Genomic DNA, 5,738 nt, shown 5'->3' with positions numbered 1-5,738 from the left:
TGTGGCTTGAACAGAACTCAACACTGTAGTAGTGTGGCTTGAACAGAACTCACCACTGTAGTAGTGTGGCTTGTACAGAACTCAACACTGTAGTAGTGTGGCTTGAACAGAACTCACCACTGTAGTAGTGTGGCTTGAACAGAACTCAACACTGTAGTAGTGTGGCTTGAACAGAACTCACCACTGTAGTAGTGTGGCTTAAACAGAACTCACCACTGTAGTAGTGTGGCTTGATGATAACTCACCACTGTAGTAGTGTGGCTTGAACAGAACTCAACACTGTAGTAGTGCGGCTTGATGATAACTCACCACTGTAGTAGTGTGGCTTGATGATAACTCACCACTGTAGTAGTGTGGCTTGAACAGAACTCACCACTATAGTAGTGTGGCTTGAACAGAACTCACCACTATAGTAGTGTGGCTTGTACAGAACTCACCACTGTAGTAGTGTGGCTTGAACAGAACTCACCACTGTAGTAGTGTGGCTTGATGATAACTCACCACTGTAGTAGTGTGGCTTGATGATAACTCACCACTGTAGTAGTGTGGCTTGATGATAACTCACCACTGTAGTAGTGTGGCTTGAACAGAACTCACCACTGTAGCAGTGTGGCTTGAACAGAACTCACCACTGTAGTAGTGTGGCTTGATGATAACTCACCACTGTAGTAGTGTGGCTTGAACAGAACTCACCACTGTAGCAGTGTGGCTTGAACAGAGCTCACCACTATAGTAGTGTGGCTTGAATTAAGCTCACCACTGTAGCAGTGTGGCTTGTACAGAACTCAACACTGTAGTAGTGCGGCTTGATGATAACTCACCACTGTAGTAGTGTGGCTTGAACAGAACTCACCACTGTAGTAGTGCTAGGGCGTGTAAAATGGTCAAAGGGGTCTCATTTGTGTCTGGAAGTAGCTAGCAACGTTAGCTTGAGTGCTTGACTGCCGTTGTAAGGCCAGAATGCTCAAATCAACCCTACTCCTTGGACCGAACATCCAGTGTGCGCTCCGAGAGCGAAATTGTCTAAATTTACAAACTGACAATTTTTCTCTGAATGGAAACACCATAATATGAATCTTTCTTTTTTTTTTATCAATCTCATATACTATGTTATTACAAAAAAAGGTTTTGAATTCTCTGGTAATGCCAATACGGAATACTATCAAATGCTTCTCAAAGATGCCCTCTGGTGGTCAAACTAGCAATAACTTGCAGTAACAGAAGAAATGGCTGAGAATTAAATGACGTGCCACAGAAGGCTGCAGCAGCACGCAGTATGACGCAACTTTTAAAGGAGTAGTCACTGTAACTCACCACTGTAGTAGTGTGTGTCCAAAACAAACAGTCAGGGAAGTATGGATGGACAATGTTTCCCCCTTATGAATATTGATCCTATATTCCTAGATGGATAGATGACTGCAGACAGACAGACAGACAGACAGACAGACAGACAGACAGACAGACAGACAGACAGTATTTACCCACAACAGATAGCCCTATTTGGTAAAAGACCAAGTCCATATTATGGCAAAAACAAGCATACAAGAAGCCAACAAGCCATAATATGAAGTTTACTTCGCCAAATACATTTAAACTCAGTTTTTCATAATTCCTGACATTTAATCCTAGTTACAATTCCTTGTTTTAGGCCAGTTAGGATCACCACTTTATTTTAAGAATGTGAAATGTCAGAATCATAGTAGAGAGAATGATTTATTTCAGCTTTTATGTCTTTCATCACATTCCCAGTGGGTCAGAAGTTTACATAAACTCAATTAGTATTTGGTAGCATTGCCTTTAAATTGTTTAACTTGGGTCAAACGTTTCGGGTAGCCTTCCACAAGCCTTCCAATTTGCGTGAATTTTGGCCCATTCCATCCTGACAAAGCTGGTGTAACTGAGTCAGGTTTGTAGGCCTCCTTGCTCGCACACACTTTTTCAGTTCTGCCCACACTTATTTTCTATAGGATTGAGGTCAGGGCTATGTGATGGCCACTCTAATACCTTGACTTTGTTGTCCTTAAGCCATTTTGCCACAACTTTGGAAGTATGCTTGGGGTCATTGTCCATTTGGAAGATCCATTTGCGACCAAGCTTTAACTTCCTGACTGATGTCTTGAGATGTTGCTTCAACATATCCACATCATTGTCCTACCTCATGATGCCATCTATTTTGTGAAGTGCACCAGTCCCTCCTGCAGCAAAGCACCCCCACAACATGATGCTGCCACCCCCGTGCTTCACAGTTGGGGTGGTGTTCTTCGGCTTGCAAGCCTCCCTTTTCCTCCAAACAACAATGGTCATTATGGCCAAACAGTTCTATTTTTGTTTCATCAAACCAGAGGACATTCCCAAAAAAGTATGATCTTTGTCCCCATGTGCAGTTGCAAGCCATAGTCTGGCTTTTTTATGGCGGTTTTTGAGCAGTGTCTTCGTCCTTGCTGGGCGTCGATATAGGACTCGTTTTACTGTGGATAGAGATACTTTTTTATAAAGCCCCTTGAATTGAATTGATACTTTTGTACCTGTTTCCTCCAGCATCTTCACAAGGACCTTTGCTGTTGTTCTGGGATTGATTTTCACTTTTAGCACTAAAATACGTTCCTCTCTAGGAGACAGAACGCGTCTCCTTCCTGATCGGTATGACGGCTGCATGGTCCCATGGTGTTTATACTTGCGTACTATTGCTTGTACAGATGAACGTGGTACCTTCAGGTGTTTGGAAATTGCTCCCAAGGATGAACCAGACTTGTGGAGGTCTACAATTGTTTTTCTGAGGTCTTGGCTGATTTCTTTTGATTTTCCCATGATGTCAAGCAAATAGGCACTGAGTTTGAAGGTAGGCCTTGAAATACATCGACAGGTTCACCTCCAATTTACTCAAATGATGTCAATTAGCCTATCAGAAGCTTCTAGAGCCATGACATAATTTTCTGGAACATTCCAAGCTGTTTAAAGGCACAGTCAACTTAGTGTATGTAAACTTCTGACCTACTGGAATTGTGATACAGTGAATTGTAAGTGAAATAATCTGTCTGTAAACAATTGTTGGAAAAATGACTTGTGTCATCCACAAAGTAGATGTCCTAACCGACTTGCCAAAACTGTAGTTTGTTAACAAGAAATGTTTATTGACTCCAACCTAAGTGTATGTAAACTACCGATTTCAACTGTATCTGCCCCCTGACAACAATGCATCCAATACTGACCTCCTCTACATTAAATACTGATAGAGGGCTATCATAAGGTAAAGAAAAAGGCATGTCTTGTTGATTACCCTGTGAGCTCTCTCTCTCTCTCTCTCTCTCTCTCTCTCTCTCTCTCTCTGTCTCTCTCTGTCTCTCTCTCTCATCTCCACCCCCATTTCTCTCTCTCTCTCTCTCTCTCTCTCTCTCTCTCTCTTTCTCTCTCTCTCTCTGTCTCTCATCTCCACCCCCATCTCTCTCTCTCTCTCTCTCTCGCTCTCTCTCTCTCTCTCTCTCTCTCTCTCTCTCTCGTCTCCACCACCCCCCCCCCTCTCTCTCTCTCTGTCTCTGTCTCTCTCTATACTCTCTCTCTACTCTCCCTCCCTCTCTCTCTACTCTCTAGCTCTCTCTCTCTCTCTCTCTCTCTCTCTCTCTCTCTCTCTCTCTCTCTCTCGTCTACACCCCCCCCTCTCTCTCTCTCTACTCTCCCTCACTCTCTCTGTCTCTCTCTCTCGCTCTCTCTCGCTCTCTCTCTCTCTCGCTCTCTCTCTCGCTCTCTCTCTACTCTCCCTCACTCTCTCTCTCTACTCTCTTGTTCTCTCTCTACTCTCGCTCTCTCTCGCTCTCTCTCGCTCTCTCTCTCGCTCTCTCTCTACTCTCCCTCTCTCTCTACTCTCTAGCTCTAGCTCTCTCTCTCTCTCTCTCTCTCTCTCTCTCTCGTCTACACCCCCCCTCTCTCTCTCTCTCTGTCTCTCTCTCTCTCTCTGTCTCTCTCTCTCTACTCTCTTGCTCTCTCTCTACTCTCCCTCACTCTCTCTCTCTCTCTCTCTCTTTCTCGCTCTCTCTCGCTCTCTCTCTACTCTCCCTCACTCTCTCTCTCTACTCTCTTGCTCTCTCTCTACTCTCGCTCTCTCTCGCTCTCTCTCGCTCTCTCTCTCGCTCTCTCTCTACTCTCTCTCTACTCTCCCTCTCTCTACTCTCTAGCTCTCTCTCTCTCTCTCTCTCTCTCTCTCTCTCTCTCTCTCTCTCTCGTCTACACCCCCCCCCTCTCTCTCTCTGTCTCTCCCTCTCTCTCTCTCTCTCTGTCTCTCTCTCTCTCTACTCTCTTGCTCTCTCTCTACTCTCCCTCACTCTCTCTCTCTCTCTCTATTGCTCTCTCTCGCTCTCTCTCTCGCGCTCTCTCTCGCTCTCTCTAGGTTGATAATAGTAGGTTGATAATTTTGTTAAATTTATCAGATTGGCCAATTGGTGCTTTTGATGATGTGGTCTGGTCCTCCTGAGGGCTGTGCTGACTGTGCTGTTATGAAGACAGAGACCGATGATGGGCTGCAGCACAGACATTCACCACAGCTACACAATGTGTGTGTGTGTGTGTGTGTGTGTATGTGTAGCACCACGTTCCACCACAGCTTGTCAAGCTGGGTTAATAAACTGCTTTAGCCTGTATCTCCAGTCCTTCATTCCTTATTCTGTTGAAGGGGCCAAGTCAAGGAAAACCACATGAACAACATTCCTTATTCAACAGGGGCCAAGTCAAGGAAAACCACATGAACAACATTCCTTATTCAACAGGGGCCAAGTCAAGGAAAACCACATGAACAACATTCCTTATTCAACAGGGGCCAAGTCAAGGAAAACCACATGAACAACATTCCTTATTCAACAGGGGCCAAGTCAAGGAAAACCACATGAACAACATTCCTTATTCAACAGGGGCCAAGTCAAGGAAAACCACATGAACAACATTCCTTATTCAACAGGGGCCAAGTCAAGGAAAACCACATGAGCAACATTTCTCATTTAACCTACATGAGCTTCTTAGTCCATTGTGTCCAAATCAGAGTTTTCTATCACAAGTCTGTGTTAGCCCGCTGAGCTAAAGCCTAGGAGCTAACACTAGTCTTCAGGTCTCAGGAAAGTTGCTCACCGAACTTACATTATACACCTAGTCTCGTTAAGGTCAACAAAATCGACGTTAGACGATGTGGCGTTCTATTTTTAAACAGTCACATCCTTATCTACGTCACCTGCATAATTCCGATAGCTCCTGGGAAGTTCACCTCTAAAGCCGATAGCCAGGTGCTGTCATTGCCGTATAGGAATCAATACGTTCCTCTCAAGTTCATTGGAATGAGATAGCGAGCAAATACTCTCCCATGGTGTCAGCTTTTCTTTTGGAGCTGTGTCGTGATGGTTTTTTGCTCACGCAGCAAGCCCACCATGTCTGTAAGCTATGGACTCTAGTGTAAACCTCTAACTCTGAGGTAGGAAGGTAAACGCTGTTACCAGGCTGAGGACAGTGAAGAGGGCTAAATTGTCTCGGGACTTAAATCCCAGCGCTAAAGATACTCACTCAGATTGTACATTTTGACTAAATCCGGTATTCTTGATAATAAAAAAAAAAAATCTAATCCTAATAGAAAATAGGTTCTTGACACTAGTTGTTGGTACTCAACAACTTTGTTTAATGAAGAACTCGACTCTCTTTTAACAACAACCAAAAAAAATTAAGTACGGTAGATATTCCATTTCCTGTTAAGGGACTTAATAAGT

This window comes from Oncorhynchus clarkii, chromosome 8 (genome assembly GCF_045791955.1).
Source record: "Oncorhynchus clarkii lewisi isolate Uvic-CL-2024 chromosome 8, UVic_Ocla_1.0, whole genome shotgun sequence".
In the NCBI taxonomy this organism is placed as follows: Eukaryota; Metazoa; Chordata; class Actinopteri; order Salmoniformes; family Salmonidae; genus Oncorhynchus; species Oncorhynchus clarkii.
Note: the sequence above shows the minus strand (reverse complement) of the source record.